Genomic DNA, 18,478 nt, shown 5'->3' with positions numbered 1-18,478 from the left:
TGCATGCCATCCCACCTGGCTATTTTTTATTTTTAGTAGAGATGACGTCTTGCTGTGTTGCCCAGGCTGGTCTTGAACTCCTAGCTTCAAGTGGTCAAGTGATCCTTCTGCCTCAGCCTCCCAAAGCGCTGACGTTCCAGATGTGAGCCCCAGCGCCTGGCCTATGTATTTTCGTACGTGTTCTTCCTGCATAGTCTGTTTCCTCAAAGCTACTTTCTTTGTTTGTTTTTTGCTTTTGCTTTAACTCCTATATAACATGTTACATGTTTTTCTTGGAGTTTTGGTGAACCTTTGAGCTCTCTGTTGATTTTTAAGTGTATCATACCAAAAAGTTGTTGGGGAACTTGTATGTTGGATGGGGCTTTTGTCTGTGGTCTCTATTGTAAAGCAATCTATCTGTGCCATCTTGGGAGAACTCCCAATGGCAGTATCTTTAGATCTTTGCTCTTTATGAGATCAAAATCTAGAGGACTTCCAGTTTCCTGCCTGGTGGCCAACACTCTAGGAGGTGAGTAGGCTTGCGGATCTCGGCATTCAATCTGTAAGCTTCAGCTTAGTCCCCCTGTTTTCAATATTACTCCTTTGCCCTCAACTATGGTCTGGAATCTCCCTGTACAGAGACTGTCTCTTTAACTCTCTTCAAGGATAAACCTCTAAATTTTGCCTAAGTAAGAAGATACGATATTTTAAGTGCTCCAGTTGTTTTTAGGCCTGCTTTGATCTCCTTTTCTAGAAGTGCTGGGCACTGCCAGTTCCTGAATCCTCTGCATTCTGTCTCTGGACTGTAAGTGAGGTTGCATCTGATTCTTCATTGCTAGCACCCCAGTCATCTCGCTCGGGTTAGCTAAGTCAGTTGTTATTTGTCCATTTGCTTTTTCAAAAACTGATTTGTTGAGATGTAATTGACATAATAAATTGCCCATATGTCCAGTGTACAATTTGACATTTGTATACACCCGGGAAACCATCACCAGTCAAGATAATGAACATATTCCTCATCTGCAGAAGTTTCCTCAGCCTCTTTACAGTCTTTCCCTCCTGGCCTTCCCTGTTTGTCCCTAGGCAACCACTAAATCTGCTGTCAGTATAGGTGAGTTTGCGTTTTGTAGAATTCTATATAAATGGAACTATACAGTTTGTATCCTTTTTAGTCTGGCTTTTACTCAACATCATTATTTTGAGCATCCTCCATATTTTTTTATGTGTCAGTAGTTCATTGCCTTTTTTTGCTGAGTAGTATCCTATTGTATGGGTGTACCACAATTTGTTTTGTTTCCAGTTTTTGGCTATTACAAATAAATCTGCTACAAACATTTATATAGATGTTTTTATATGGACATAGACTTTCATTTCTCTTGGGTAGCTAAGAATAGAATGGCCGAGTTGCATGGTAAATGCATGTTTAACTCCCACAACTGCCAAGCTATTTTCCAAAGTGGTTGTACCATTTTACAGTCCCACCAGCAGCGTGTAAGATTTCTAATTGCTCCACTTCCTCATAATGTGGTATGTTCTTAATTTTAAACATTCTAATAATTGTATAGGTAGGTTACAGAACTGAGTTGCTATCCTGACTCTCATTCTTCGCCTTTCTTTTGTGGGTTTACTCCTTTTAAAAGTTACATTTTTAAAAAGTTTATTTAATCAGTGGAATAGAATAGAGAGTTCTGAAATAAATTCATACAGATAATGGGCAGTTGACTTTTAAAGGTGCCAAGTCAAGCCAGTGGAGAATGGATAGTTTCTTTCTTTCTTTTTTTTCTTTTCTTTTCTTTTTTTTTAGAGACAGGGTCTTCCTCTTTTGTGGAGGCTGAAGTGCAGTGGCTCACTGCAGCATTGAGCTCCTGGCTCATGCAATCTTTACACCCTAGCCTCCTGAGTAGCTGGGACTACAGGTGTATGCCATCATGGCCTGCTAAATTTTCTTTATTTTTCTTAGAGATGAGGTCTTCCTACGTTACCCAGGCTGGTCTCGAACTCCTGCCCTCCTGCCTTAGCCTCCCAAAGTGCTGAGATTACAGGCATGTGCCACCATTCCCAGCCTGGATAGTCTTTTCAACAAATGGTTCTGGGACAGTTGTGCACTCATTTGCAAAAAAAATGAACTTCAACCTGTACCTCATACATGATATAAAAATTAGCACAAGACAGTCAATTTATATTGACTTAAACATAAATCATAAAGTGTTTTGAAAAATACATGGGTTAGGCAAAGAGTTTTTAAATACAATATCAAAAACATAATCCATAAAAGAACAAATTGATAATTGGGCTAAATCAGTAATAAAATATTTTGCTCTGTGAAAGATATGTTAAAGTAATGAAAAGATAAGCTACAGACCAAGAGGAAATGTTTGCAAATCACATAATTAACAATCAGCTTGTGTCCAGAGTGTATAAAGAACTCTCAAAACTCAACAATAAAAAATACCCATGCAAAAAAAAAAAATGGGCAAAAGATTTGGACACTTTACCAAAGACAATATATGATGGCAAATAAGCACATGAAAAGATATTTAACTTAATCTTTAATGTTCAGTGAGATGCAAATTAAAACCACAAGGAGTTACCTCTACATACCTATTAGGCCAAACACAAATACACACCTGACAACACCAAGTGCTGGCAAGAATGTAGAGCAGCTGGAACTTTCGTACATTGCTGATGGGAATGCAAAATAGTACAGCCACTTTGGAAAAACAGTTTAGCAGTTTTTAAATAAAGCTAAACATATTCATCATATGAGCCTGATCCTGTAGTCCCTCTCTTAGATATCTGCCCTAGAGAAATGAAGACATACATTCACACAAAGTCTTGTACATGCATATTCATAGCAGCATTATTTATAATCACCAAAAACTGGAAACAGCCCAAATGTCCAAATGTACAACAGATTGTACATTAGTCAGCAATAAAAGGGAATAAACTAGTGATACAGGCAAAAATGTGGATGAACCTCAAGGGTATTATACTAAGTGAAATATGCCAGCCTCAAAAGGTTATATACTTGGAAATTCCATTTATATGACATTCTGGAAAAGGTAAAATTATTGGGACAGATCAGTGGCTACCATGGGTTAGGGATGGGAGAAAGGTCTGAGTACAAAGAGGCAGCCCAGCTTTCTTCTTTGTTTTCTATGAGTTTCTATTTTCCTCTCCACTAATCTTGTTTCCTTGGAGTATTTTCCACCTGTTTTCCACCGTGGCTCACTGTTGAACCCTTCAGCCTGGCTTGATTATTGTGTACGTTTTGCTTGGATTGAGGGAGGGGGTATACGTATGCTTATTCCCAGATAACTCTGGGAATATTTCTTATGGTAACGGATACATGATACAGTACTTCTAGGGATAGAGGAATGGGCTACATCAACCTATAGTGTCATTTTTGCTTGAAATATATATCCTTGGTACTAAAACCTTACCCAGAAGAGAATAATAGATTACACAGAGCTTCTAGATTTTGATGTGGGTTAGAACTGAAAAATGAGATGTCTTTAAACTCTTTTTGCTTCTCTCTTTGATAAGTGATATAATGTGGTTTGGACACTCAGAGATTCCTGAGATTCCAGGTTCTGGTTGATGATTTACTGCAAAATTGCTTATAAATTGAAGTAGAAAATGTTTTGCAGACCTGGCAGCTTTCTGGCTTCACACCCATTTGTCACCCAGCATTTCCCTTTGTGTATAGAACAAGAATTAATTAGGCTGCACTGCAGGAAAAGTTTATGGCTATAATTTATATAGGATGAATTTTTTTTAAAGAGACAGCATTGTTTTGTTACACCTATATACATATAAGTATGTGTGTATAGAAAATTTTTTTTTCCCCTGTTAAAGCAGTGTCTGTAAGCTTCTGGAGTAAACATTTTTTTTTTTTTTTTTTTTTGCTTAATGCAAGATGGTAATGTAATAGATGCATTTATCGTGATTGCTGTCTGATGAAACTGTTGGGGGTTTTTATTTGTTTCTTGTTTTTTAATTCATTGTGTAGTAGTGAGAACACTCAGTTTTAGGTTTACATTTTAGACATTGGTCAGACTTGTCTGGTTTCCAGAGCTTTGTATTCTTTCTGTCTCTTGGAAGACTTGGGATTCTGTCTTTTTTAGGGTCTTGCTCATTCAGTTAATGTTTTCATAATCAATGCAAGTCAGAACTTGCAATTTGTTCCTGATTTGCACATTAAAGAGCTCCATTAATTAAGAATCCTGGTGTTTGGCATGTTCCCGCAGGATCTGTGCATTATTTACATGGTGAAAGTGCAAGATGCAAGTTTCTCAGTTGTAGGGGCAATTGCAGTTAATCCTTTTTCTTTCTTTCTTCTTTCTTTCTTTTTTTTCTTTCCTTTTGCTTGTGAGTAACAATTATTTCACAACTCATTGAAACTCCTTAAGGATACATTGTACCAAAATAGGAAGAAATTATTCAAAAGAGGGGGCTATGGTGAAAAAGTAGAAAGTAAATCCTTTGTTTAAAGGAAAACATTTTCCTAGAAGACGTATAACATTTATGGGGTGGCCCCTACTTGGCTAAATGTTTTTTAAAAGGTATAATAATGTTGAGTTGTAATTCTCTATATTCTGAATTTGTAGATTATTCCCACTTGATAATAGTAGTTGTACTGATAAATGAAGTTGCCTTCCATAACCCAAATAATCCCAGAAATGGAGACAAGTATAACCCTATGCTTATGTCAAACAGCTGTTGTGTAATATTCCTGTTCAGTTGCTTTTGCATGAAATGACTTTTCAAGAGTATTTGAATTGTTATCATTTCTTTTGGAAGCCTTTGTCTAAGCCAGTGGTGGTCTTCATCTTGATACGTAGGAGAGTGTAAAAAGCAGTTGGAAGCATGAAATCAGATCAATAGTTCAGCAGGTTCCTCCTTTCCAGTTTTAACCATCGCTAATGCTTATCTACTCAGAATGTATTTTCCTAATACTAGCTAGTGTATCCCTAAAAGTATCACGAGAAGCTGCAAAGCATTTTCCAAAATAATGGAGACATTTTTTCTGCCTGGTATTTATGAAACTTGCTAAGGGTTAATGGGACTTAGTTTAATTTGTCCATATGTTCTTCCATTAATTATGTTAAAATGTATATACAGCAGTACATCTTCACTGTGAAAAAAATGTAAATAGTATAGATGTATATAAAGGAAAAAGTAAAAGCTCTCCTAGTTTTCCAAATTCCCACATCTACTTCTCAGAGAAAACATTACTAACAATTTCCAGATATTTTAATATGTATATATTTTCCTCCACTTACGTTTTCTTCTGTGAAATTTGAATGGCAGTTTGACAAGGAGAGGATGCTGGGGATGGTGGGGTGAGGAAAAAAAGACGTAACCTAGGCTATAATGTTACTTTTGAATTATCTGGCAGGCAAGGTGGCACACATGCACCTGTACTCCTAGCTGCTTGGGAGACTGAGGTTAGAAGATTGCTTGAACCCAGGAATTCGAGGCCACAGTGAGCGATAATCATGCCACTGTACTCCAGCTTGGGCAGCAGAGTGAGACCCTGCCTCTTAAAAAAAAGAATTATCTTAGAGAAAGTCTATATGTCATGACACCTTGAGACATAATTATTTCTTGATGATTATAATATAATTGTTATATTTATAACCTGTCCCCAGATAAGTTTGCTCATGTGACCTGCTTTGAGAGTTTATTATACATGGACACTCTTAACTTCAGCTTGAGTTCTTTGGTAATTTTTAATGCCTTTCATGTAGTGTTAATTGTTTTGCTTGGTGTTTAATCTCAGATCTACCAGTTCCTATTTTTCTTGGGAAAGTTGAGTAAATTTGCCTCTGAAAAAAATCCAAAAGGCTACTATTTTAAGAAATTTATACCAGCTGTTCCCAGTTTCATAACAAGGAAAATGTTTACAGTTGGAGAAGCTGCTCAGACAATCTCTTAAGGATTCTTACATGCTAAAGATGAGGCATGGTGTATGCTACACATATGTCAACAGTGGTGAGGGTTGAGGTCAAGGGCAAGGGCAAGGGTGACTTAATTTAACTCAACAAGTTTTTTCTTTCTTTTCTTTCTTTTTTGAGACCGAGTCTCGCTCTGTGGCCTAGGCTGGAGTGCCGTGGCATGATCTCTGCTCACTGCAACCTCTGCCTCTTCAGGTTCAAGCAGTTCTCCTGCCTCAGCTTCCAGAGTAGCTAGGACTACAGGCACCCACCACCACGCCTGGCTAATTTTTGTATTTTTAGTAGAGACAGAGTTTCACCATATTGGCCAGGCTGGTCTCGAACTCCTGACCTTGTGATCCGCCCACCTCGGCCTCCCAAAGTGCTGGGATTAGAGGTGTAAGCCACTGTGCCCAGCTAACTCAACAGATTAAAAAGCATTTCTGATGTCCCTAGTCAGATGCACAAGATAGAATAACATGAGTAAAAAGAAAGAAAAAAAGATGACATTTTGAGAATAGGAATTAATTTTCTTCTCTCTTGGTGTTTTTATTGTGCAAATACAATGCTAGATGCCAGTATACTCAAAAATACCAAAAACCTCCTATTGTTAATTGTGCACCACTTCCCATGTACTGTATTAATCCTGTACAAAGGTCTCATTTAGCTCTCACAGCAGCCTGTGCAGTAGGCTCTAGAAACTGTTGTACAGATGAGGAAATCAAGGCTTAGAAAGGTTAGGTAGCTGTTTTTTTGGTCACATGATTGGTGAGAGGGAAATCCAGTGTAGAAACTGAGGTCTGCTGTGCCTCAGAAACGTTGCTCTTGGCCACACTGCCCAATCACTACGCATATGGTTTAACTTAACTCTTTCATCTGAGGGTCTTCTCCCCTTTTCAAAGAAAGTATGAGGAAACATAGATATGGAATAAATGTCACAGCTTAAAGCAATTAAGGCAGGAGAAATATGGAGATGAGTTTGTTGTAGGACAGAAGGCTTAGAGCACAAGAAGTAGACATGTCCTTCAGTTTTTCTAAAGATGCTATTTCCTGGATGCTGTTTCATTCAGTAAGAGTTAGACTTTCAGGGTGTCAGCTGATCTAGTTCCTTCTCCTTTAGGCAGGTAAGACCATTTTTTAGGTGATAAATAATGATTTTTTCTTATGATAAATTATAAATCTATAATATGTATTCATTGTATAAAATTTAGAAAATAGCCAAGCAGGCTGGGCCCAGTGGCTCACGCCTGTAATCCCAGACCTTTGGGAGGCTGAGGCAGGTGGATCACCAGAGGTTAAGAGTTTGAGACTAGCCTGGCCAACATGGTGAAACCCTGTCTCTACTAAAAATACAGAAATTAGCTGGGCATGGGGGCGCATGCCTGTAATCCCCGCCTCAGGAGGCTGAGGCAGAAGAATCGCTTGAACCTGGGAGGTGGAGGTTGCAGTGAGCTGAGATTGTGCCACTGCACTCCAGCCTGGGCGACAGAGTGAGAGTCCGTCTCAAAAAAAAAAAAGAAAAGAAAAAAGAAAGAAAGAAAAGAAAAAAAGAAAATAGCCAAGCAAAATTAAGGAAATATTTCTTCCCTAATCCTAGCAGCTAAGAGTTAAGTATTTTTAATATTTTGGTACATGGTAAATATCTTTTCTAGGTTTTTTTCTTAGTGAGTATGTACTTAGAACAAAAATGGGACCCTATTCTGTAATTTGTTTTGCAATTTAATTCTTTCTATTTAACAGATTATGAATATATTTCCCTGTCTTTAAATATCGTTCTATAGCATTATTTTTAATGATAGCATAGAGTTTCCATTGTGTGGATAGTTTAACCAGTTCTTTATTGTTGGACATTTGGATTGTTTCCAGGTTTTCATTTTTATAAATAATGTAGTAAACATCATTATTAGTAAGTCTTTACTCATATGCATGCTTACTTTGTTGCATAAATTTCTAAATGTGGAATTAGTACATTTTCTAAGAATATGCAAAATTTTAAGGCTTTTTATCTATATGGCCAAGTTGCCTTCCAGAAAAGTTGTATTTGTACATTTTCGCCTTTTTATATGAGTCAGTTTTCCTTATCCTTGTCAACATCAGATATAATGATTTTGTTTCATCTTTGTCACTTTGACAAGTGGTATCTGGGAAATGGTATCTGTTATTTTAACTTATATTTCCCAATGTTTAATGAAGATAAACATTTTTGCTCCCTTACATTTATTGGTCCTTGCTATTTCTTTTGTGAATCAAACAGGGAAAATTTTGAACTGGTTCTAGGGATAGATGATCTCCTTGTCAGTCAACCTTAATGCCACTCTAATTCTCCTATTTTTACTTTAATCTGTTTCTTCTTGTTCAGTTTTCTGGAATTATATCTACCTCAGAAGACCTCTTTGTATTGTTGAAGTTTAATCTTAATTGCCTTAAAAAATAATAAAGGTAAAACTTGTTTGTTGTGAAATGTTATTTTCTTTCAGACAATATTGAGTATTCCTCCCCGCTCACCAAACAATACTTAATGAAATATGTAACACAGATTGTGAAAGTATTCTTTTTCCTACTCATAAAAGTGTCCTCTAGAGATAACCATTTTAAATAATCTGTCTTCCAGATACTTTATGTCAATATAAACTTTTTTCAAAACATAAATGAAATCATGCTTTACATCTTCCCATGTCAATGCCTGCAGGTCTACTTTTTTTTTTCTTTAAAATTAATATTCATTATATTTGTTTTTTTTTAATTTTTAAGTGTTTTAAAGTAAATTACAATCATCATGCCATTTGCCTCTAAATATTTCTGTTTATGGCTCTAAAAAATGAGGATGTTTCTTAGTAACACTGTCATCTCACCTAACTAAATTAATATTCCTAGTACCGTATGTGTACTTAATATTCAGATTACTTTGTTTACTCCAAAAAAGTTTTTTATGGTTTGGTTTACTTAAGCCAAATTCCATTTTATACTAATCCTTTTCGACAGCTGCACAAAAAGTTACCTGGCTAAACTAAAATTAATTTAAGTAGTTCCCTATAAATGGACACATAAGATGTTTGCAGTTTCTACCTGTTGTAAACAATGCTGAAAATAACATTATTGTACCTACCTCTTTGCTTTACAATTATTTCCTGAGGGTTAGTTTCTAGAAGAATAGTAGGGTCAGGAACTGGGCATGTGTAAAACTTTGATACGTTTTGCCAGATTGCTTTCTGGCTATGTCATGCTAACTAAACTCATCAGTTGTGTTCGCAGAGTGCCCCTTTCCACACGTCCTTGCCAGCATCAAGCATTATCAGAAAAATATCCCATTGTTTTAAGTTTTTCTTTAAAAAATTATTTTTATTAGTAAGGCTAAGCATCTTCTCTGATATATGTGGGCATTTGAATTTTGGAGACTATTAATCCATTTGTTAACATTCTCCTTTCAAATTCAGCAATTATTGCTTTATCTTGCCTTACTGGACCTGCTCTCCATCCATGTGATGTGGGCTTCCTTTAGTTTCTCCACTTTGTTTTTTCAAGTGTGGGAATCAAATTTGGAGATGACATTTTAACAGAATCTCACTAGTGTTTTTTATCATGTGATGGTATTGGGGAGGGAAGTTTTGTCATTTTTTTAGTAATTGAAAATTTCATTACACTCTGTTTCCCAAATAGTTTTGATACATAACCCTCAAGGGTACATTGATCTAGAAAATGAAAACTGCGCAATTGTTTTTTAAGCTTATAGTAGTGTTTCAATTTCTGTATCTGTAAAATGGTGATGCAATAATAGTATCTACCTCAAAGGATTGTTATGAGGACTTAAATGAATGAATACATATAAAGTGCTTAGGCGAGTGTGTGGTACTTAGCAGGTCCTTACTGAGTATTAACTATTAATCTGAATAGTGATAGTACAGTCTTTTAAGGATATAGCACTTGGGCCACAGTATTTGTTTTCCTCTTCTTGAAAGGATTTTGTGAATAAAGACAGTACTATACATACAGTTAGTTCTTTGAAGACTTGAAATGCACATGTAAAAAGTACATACCAAGGAAGATATTAGGATTTTTTTTTTCAGTTATTCATGCAATAACATTTGCCAACACCAAACATACCCAAGTGAATAGTTAACAGTTTCTGCTCTCAAGGAGTTCCTAGTAAGGTGTAGTTATAGGGAAGCTGCTTTTAAAGCATCATTTAAGTGTTTTTAAATAAACACCGCCTCTCAAAGTGTTTCATTTTGAGTTGGAGAATAAACAACCCTTAGCCTTACTAGTATTAAAAGAAACACAATTAAAACAATCTTTTATTTTGAGTCTCAGTGTTTCCATTTAAGCGATGGTAATTACTGAATTTTTAGGAGAATGCATTGTAATATGCCTAGCAAAAATTGCTAATTGTTTTTGTTTTTCAATTCCTGTCTGGCAAAATGGCTTTGAGACACTATAAGATAATCGGGCTACTCCCGATTATCTTATAGTTGGTATATTAAAATAAAGAAAATGTTGTTTGACTACTTGCTTAACAAAAGGTCAGTTTGTTGAAGATACATAGTTGATATTAAAGTTAGGAAGTATGTAGTCTACATTTTGTTTGCTTGTCAACATTTAGATTTGGAAGTGGTAGTGTGATCATATTCTGACGTGCGACTTAGGCAACATCTCTCTAAATGAAGAAAACATTTGTAGAATACCTTTTATGGCCCAGGTGATGTGTTGGATGCTGGATGACAGGCTGATCCTGCCCTGAAGCAGCTTTAAGGTGGGGAAATCAGACTCACAGTACAAAATGGGTAAGTGTTGTAACGATATGAAGGATCCTGAGAGAGGACTAATTAATTCTGCATGGAATCTCTGTTTTAGAAAGGTATTTTCTGAATCTCCATTTTCATCAGTTTTTTCCAGACCCATACTATATAGAGCGAATTTGGGCATTTGGTTAGAGACAGTTTCACCACAGCAGAGGCTGTTTTTTTAAAGATGTTATAATATGAAAGAGTCAGACTTCTTAAAAATCAGAGGGGGTTACTTGGATTGTGGTTCTAATTTTATTTTTAATAAGTTTCCTTTCTTCACAGTTTATTTTAAATTTTAATAAAATTTTAAATTGTAAGAGTAATATATGCTTGTAAAATATTCAAACAGTTCAAAAGTATATCAAATAAAAATGAAAGTATCCCCACTCTCCCTGAGAAACTACTGTAAGACAGTTTAAACAATTACAGTACCTGTAAATAAACTTGGTTTTTAAGTACCTCATATTCTGAACATTTACTCTTTTCTGTTTAAAGGGGGAGAGTAAATTTTCCTTTTTGACAAAGTGCTCAATAGCGATGGAGGTGGTCTAGGAACTGTGAAGTGGAAGGTAACTGTAGTAGATTTCAGGAAGTACATTGATCAGCTAGATTGCTGTGTCCTATAGGGCTTTTTAAGGATTTATTGACATACTTCATCAAGGTATTTGAGAGAGTATTCAGGGAAACCTAAGAAATTCTGCAGTTCTTTTCCCTTCCTTACAAATTCATGCCTGCTCGGAAATTACAGCTTGAGTGGGATGTCCCTCCACAGAACTCAAATGCACACTATCTATCATGTTACTTAGTGTGGCAGTAATGTAAAATGGTAAGAATTTTTTTTCTTTTTGTTTCTTTCTATGAGGAGACTCACCCAACATATATTTTATCATATGTCTCTTCATCTCTCCCTTATTTCAACTTCTACTTACTCCCCCAATTCCCCACATCATTCTCTTAAGAGAAAAAAATAAGTTTTGTCCACTGAGTCCTCTTTCTTTTTTGATTTAATATATCTTGGGTTGAATGTTTCTCACAAAAACACTTTGCATTCAGAATTAGCCTATCAAGTTGTTTCCTCCGTAGACTCCTCCATAGATCGCATGCCTTCTACTGTGGTGCCCTCTGAGATATGAAAACCCACGTTTGCTTTTGGCTTAGCCTTCATGATTTTAGAATATAAGTCTCTACGCTCTGCTTTGAAGTTATCCTTGTGGTTATTTTGTACCATAAAATAATCTGTGGACTACTTTTAGTCTACAGAACTCACCAGCGTACTGGGACAGAAGTCCTCACACTATTCCGGTTAAAACCATGGTCCTCATAATAGCACACACATTTATCTAAATCTGAATATATATACACACATACCTGTATATGTGTATATATACTTGGATATCTAAAAATTCTAGTTGGCCATATGTTGGAAATGATAGCAACTTCTCCAAATGGTTGATGTTGAGGAATTTGTAACCTGCAGTCCTCTGTCTTACTGGTAACGCCATTCTGCTTGGGGAATATAGAACAAGCCCAAACAGTGATACTGACAGAATTCGGAATTATGATACAGTGGAGCCTTCATGCAATTCTTTGTTGAAGAAGTTAGGGCCTAAATGTTAAGGCTTATTGTTATTCTGAGTTGATAATCTCTGCCTTGCTTTAATAATTTTTCCTCATGCCTGGGTAGCCCGCGAGTTGCACAATAATCACTCACACAGCTTTGTAATCAATGCCCAAAGTAATAGGATTCCTCTGGCCACCGGCAATTAATAAATTTGTGTCTTTTTTAAAACACTAGCAAGTCGGGCCTGAAATACGACTGACTGGCTCTCCTCATTTGCATATTTATTGCAGTGGAAAAATTCTTACCAGATGATTGATGCTGAGCCTGCCTCTTGAATTCCAAGCAGCACATTATTATGAAATGAAAAATGCCGGCCATACAGTTGATTAAAGTTGAAGACAGTGGAATCGGTGTTTTTTAAGATTGTGGGAGAATTAAAGGCATATTTTAATAGATGTTGACAAGAAGTGAACTAACAAAAGCAAAGCAAAGGATTTGCTTGAAAAGATTTAATCAAACGTCTTTCTTGGGGGATTAATTGCCGGGGATGACTAGTGCAAGTGGCAGGCTTGTGTGGATTTGAATGAAAAGTATTGTTCTCAGGCCAATATATGGTGTGTCATTTTGACCTATAGTTTAGCTCTAGTTCTAGAGTTACTTTTGGAGGAGAAAAATATGCTCTTGTAATCTATAAATTCTAATTCAATGTATTTATCTAGGGTAATACGAATGTGGGAGTTTATGTGTACTTGTACATAAATAATTGTAATGTTTGTATATTTATTTAAAAACAACTGTATAGATATTTAAAAACTGATAAGGTAAGCTTTATTTACTTTATATACTCACTCTTCCTGTTCTCACTTCACGCCATTTCCAGAAATTATACTTATTGGTTTATAATCTAATCAATGAACTGTGTGTCAATGCCCAAACTTATTCCTCGCTTACAGTTTTGTTTATGTTGGACAGCCTAGATGAATCAGGGAAAAAAATAAAGCTGTTATGTGAAAATGGTTTTTAGATTGGTGACATTTTATATATAGAATGCTTGCATATGGGTAGCATATAAATGAATACCTAATATAGGAGTCTGTGAATACTGTCCAATCCTAGTACAACCAGAGCTTAAGATTTTTGATAGTAATATGCCTTGTTTTTACAGCATTTAAAAAATTCTAAAATGCCTTAATATATAATAACACAGTTACTATTTTTACCTTATTCTGTGAGATCTACAAGCAAAGGCTTGTCTACGTTTTATAAATGAGAAAATTGACACTCAAAGAGATTAAATGGGTCCATTCAGCATAACATGACTAGTTAGTGACAATGTCGGTTAAAATACAGGGCCCCAACCCCCAGTAAAGTACTGTTTACATTTATTCTCTACTGAAAATTATTCCTAAAGCTGGTGGCCAGATGCTTAGGTTAAATCTTGGTAATATGATGAAGCATATGTCCTTCTTAATCTCCTCTTAAGGGAAAGACCTTTGGAAATGGACCACGTAGGGTAAAATAAACATATATATTCTTGACAGTATCCATTTGTTTTGTGGCCATGTGCCAAGAGGGAGAGGGAAGAAAGTATATGAATCTTTGCTGCTTTTCTTAACTTTAAACTCTTGTAATAATTGGGAGAAAAATTAGAGATGAATTAGAAACTGTTGATTCATTCTGTTTATTATTCACAGGGTTGAACAACTATAATTCAGTCCTGTATGAATAATAGAGAGGATTTTTAAAAATTGGTGTTTGTTTGTTTGTTTGTTTTGGCTGGGAAGAATTCATTGTTGGATTTGAGTCTCCGGGAGAGAGTCTTTCCCTCACTCTTGTCTGCTCTGGCTTGGAGGAGGCCTGCCACCTGCAGCCAAGGATTGTCTCATTGTCTCAGATTTTACATGCCATCTAGGAGGAAATGCAGCCCTAATATTGCAAAGAAATAAGAATTGCCTTCTGTCTTCTAAATCTCTTTATAGGAAGTTGTCCAGGTATTGGGCCACTGGTGACAAATACTTTGATAAACTTTTTTTTTTTTTTGGTGGTTAGAAGCACAGATTTGTAGATTTCATCTCTGGCAGGTCTCTTGACACTTTGATGCATGGTAGTGCTATCCCTGAATGGAGCCTAAATACTTCAGGGCTACTTTCTGACTGGGTGAAGGGGTGTATAAAATGAGAACATATGAGAGAGTATTAACAGAAAGGCACACTTTGATTTACTGATATTGGCTCTCTGCTTTCTTGTTGGATTGATACGCTGCCTAATATATCTGCAATGGATTTTTTAAAAACTGACTTGAACAAAATAAAAAGGCTCGTGTAACTACTTGAAAGTGGCCCTTAAAAGTTGTAGTCTTTTGTTGGACACTTTCACAGTTCTTGGGTATGCTACATGTTAGAGTCAAATTCTGACTTGTATGTTGGGGGCAAGTAGCTATAAATAATATAGGCTGCTTTGCAGATTATTCTCTGGGTGGATCTTGATTTTATTTTTTAGATCATGGACACGTGGTACTTATAGGAATTAAGGGCCAGACACCTTGCTCTTCTTATTCTTTTAATTTTTTCTTTTTCTTTTTTGAGACAGGGTCTTGCTTCGTTACACATACTTGAGTGCAGTGGGATGATCATGGGTCACTGCAGCCTCGAACTTCTGGGCTCAAGCAATCCTCCCACCTCAGCCTCCCAAGTATCAGGAACTATCAGTATGTGCCACCACGCCTGACTGATTTTCTTCTTCTTCTTTTTTTTGGGGGGGAAGGTACAGTCAGGGTCTCACTGTGTTATATAGGCAGGTCTCAAACTCCTGGGTTCAAATGATCCTCCCCTTTGGCCTCCCAAAGTGTTGGGTTTACAGGCGTGAGCCACAGTAACCAGCCTCAATTTTTTTGGTGGTACACAACATATAACAAAATTTACGATCCTAACCATTTTTAAGTGTACAGTTTAATAGTGTTAAATATATTCACATTGTTGTACAACCAATTTCCAGAACTTTTTCATCTTGCAAAACTGAAACTCAACCCATTACACAACTCCCCATTTGCCTCTTTCTCCAACCTCTGGTAACCACCATTCTGCTTTTCTCTCTTTGGTTTTGACTACCGTAGGTACTTCGTATATTGGAAATAGTATTTGTCTTTTCCTAACTGGCTTATTTTACTTAGCATAATGTCCTCAAGGTTTATTCATGTTGCAGCATGTCAGAATTTTTTTTCTTTTTAAGTCTGAATGATATTCCATTGTTTTTTCCAATTTTTTTGTTTTGTTTTTTGTTTGTTTTTGAGTAGGCTCAGTTTGAAGGATTATACATGACTCTTTTCTATACAAAGATGAACTGGGATGGTAGGATTATTTATTCTGGTTTTGGGATTTTTTTTAGTTTTTTTTTTTTCCCCCTTGAGACAGACCCTTGCTCTGTTGCCCAGGCTGGAGTGCAGTGGCATGATCTTGGCTCACTGCAACCTCCCTGTCCCGGGTTCAAGCGATCCTTCCACCTCAGCCTCCCGAGCAGCTAGGACTACAGGTGTGTGCCACCACACCTGGCTAATTTTTTGTATTTTTAGTAGAGATGGGGTTTCACCATGTTAGTCAGGATGGTCTCCATCTCCTGACCTGGTGACCACCTGCCTTGGCCTCCCAAAGTGCTGGGATTACAGGTGTGAGCCACTGTTCCCGGACTGATTTTTTTCTTAAGATAGAGAGCAACTGGTTGAGAATCTTTATTTGGAACAAAGGCATTTTGAGTTTTTTAGGTGATAGTTATGTATTACAAATTCTCCCAAGTGGTATGATACGCAGATTATTAAGGATTACAGAATTTAGAAATGATGTAATCAAAGACCTTATTTTAAACAAGGAAGTCATATTTATGTAGTTTTATATGCAGATTATTTGAAGGAATGTAAAGTAGTTATTGGACCATTGAGTTCCTTCTGACTAGTTTGAGATGGCTCTCTCAGGTAAGTTGGTTCCCAGGCCTGACCCTGAAATAGAATGCTGTAGTATGAAATACATGGAGAACTTATCTAACTCATGTATTGGTGGCCTGTTGATGGAAAAAGTTGGGATATAAACTAGTGAGAAGGCTGCTCATGCTGGACAGGGTAGAAGCAGAAAAGAGTAAGACATAAAAATCATTTAACCTAAGTTTGTGTGGGCTGCAGTTTGTGTGAAATGCAAATATACGAATATCGGGATTGTTGAATGGAAGTAGGGATGCTTGTGAGACTAAAGTTACATAAATGAAAAGATGGAAGGAGTGATAGAAGCATGGCCAGAGATAAATGGGCAATTATTAGCAACAGTAAGAATGGAAAACACAGAATTCAGCAACCAATTAAACTTCTAGAATGAGAGCACCCAAATGTGAGTGGTCTATGAAAACACATTAAACAACGCAGATGTTCAGACAGGGAGAGTATTAGGTAGGAAAAAAAAAGTTCTGTTTCTGACACAGTATTTGTGAAGGAGTGATAGAACAACCACATGAAGATTTTCTGGCAGTCACTGGAAATGTGAGAGTTTGATTATAGGAGAGATGTCTGAGTGCTTTCAACTCATAAATGGTGACTCTCAGTGTCTAGTTAGCCCCTTGAGTAGAGTTATTCTGATAGAGGAGGTAAGAATTCTGTTGTCAGAGGACCAGTTTTGTTTTTTGTCGGGGGATTTTGGAGACAGCGTCTTGCTCTGTTGCCCAGGCTGAAGTGTAGTGGCATAATCATAGTTCACTGTAACTTCAAATTTCTGGGCTCCAGCAATCCTCCCATCTCAGCCTCCCAAGTAGTTGGGACTACAGTGCACACCACCAAAACCAGCTAGTTTAAAAAAAATTTTTGTAGAGCCGGAGTCTCACTGTGGTACCAGGCTGGACTCAAACTTCTGTGCCCAAGCAATCATCCTGTCCCGGCCTCCCAAAGTTTTTTTTTTGTTTGTTTCGTTTTTGTTTTTTGAGACAGTCTCACTCTGTTGCCCAGGCTGGAGTAAAGTGGCATGATCTCAGCTCTCTACAACCTCCGCCTCCCAGGTTCAAGCGATTGTCCAGCTTCAGCCTTCCAAGTAGCTGGGATTACAGGTGCACACCACCATGCCCAGCTAATTTTTGTACTTTTAGTAGAGGTGGGGTTTTGCCATGTTGGCCAGGCTGGTCTCGATCTCCTGACCTCAGGTGATCCACCCGCCTCCGCCTCCCAAAGTACTGGGATTACAGGCATGAGCCACTGCACCTGGCCTCCAAAGTTCTGAGATTACAGGCACAAGCACTGACCCTGGCCGAGGATGAGGTTTGTTCTGTGTGTATGGTTTTTTTTTTTTTTGAAACAGGGTCTCACCTTCACTCTGTTGCTCAGGCTGAAGTGCCATGATCACTGCTCACTGCAGCCTCAATCTCTTGGGCTGAAGCGATCTTCCCACCTCAGGGCCCATGCCTGGCTAAATTTTTTTTGTTTATTTTTTTGGTTAGAGCTGGAGTCTCACTATGTTGCCCAGGCTGGTCTTGAAACTCCTGGACTCAAGCAGTCCTCCCTGAGGACCAGTGTTTTTTTTGTTTTGTTTTGTTTTGTTTTTTTCCAGACAGAATCTTGCTCTGTCGTTCAGGCCAGAGTGCAGTGTTGTGATCTTGGCTTACTGCAACCTCCGCCTCCTGGGTTCAAGCAATTCTCCAGCCTCAGCTTCCCGAGTAGCTAGAGTTACAACCATCCACCACCACCCCTGCTAATTTTTTTGTATTTTTTTTAAGTAGAGACGGGGTTTTACCATGTTGGCTAGGCTGGTCTCAAATTCCTGACCTTGTGATCCACCCATCTTGGCCTCCCAAAGTGTGGGGATTATAGGCGTGAGCCACAGCCCCCAGCTGACCAGTTTTTATTCTAAAAGTTTTTATCCATAGACTATATACTTAATCTTGACCAGCTCTATTATAGATGCATCTTATTGGCTCCAAGGAGAACCAGGTGAGAATATATTCTCAATGCCCAAATTTTTAACATACAATTCAATACTGCAAATAGAAAAGTCATTAGCTTGGGTTTTCATATGTGAACAGGAACTTTTCCATAAGGATATGAGTTGAGAGAGTGAAGGATGTGGCAGCTCAAACCAGAGGCACATGAGATCTCCTGGGGGCAAAGCGGAAGGTGGTGGTGGTGGGGATGGCTAGACAAAGTCCTACTCTTTAGGAGGAAAGAAGGAAGTGCTCAAGGAGCTGACTGATAAAGA

The 18,478-nt window shown here is 37.3% G+C and overlaps 1 protein-coding gene across 2 annotated transcripts in view; it reads left to right on the top strand.

The window, feature by feature from the left end:
- Nucleotides 1-18,478, top strand: part of AATF (apoptosis antagonizing transcription factor) — a 111,526-nt gene that overhangs the window by 20,197 nt on the left and 72,851 nt on the right. The gene's annotated exons all lie outside the window — the stretch shown is intronic.

Source organism: Piliocolobus tephrosceles, chromosome 16 (assembly GCF_002776525.5).
Source record: "Piliocolobus tephrosceles isolate RC106 chromosome 16, ASM277652v3, whole genome shotgun sequence".
In the NCBI taxonomy this organism is placed as follows: domain Eukaryota; kingdom Metazoa; phylum Chordata; class Mammalia; order Primates; family Cercopithecidae; genus Piliocolobus; species Piliocolobus tephrosceles.
The sequence above is the reverse complement of the archived record's forward strand: the minus strand, read 5'-3'. Positions and strand labels throughout refer to the sequence as shown.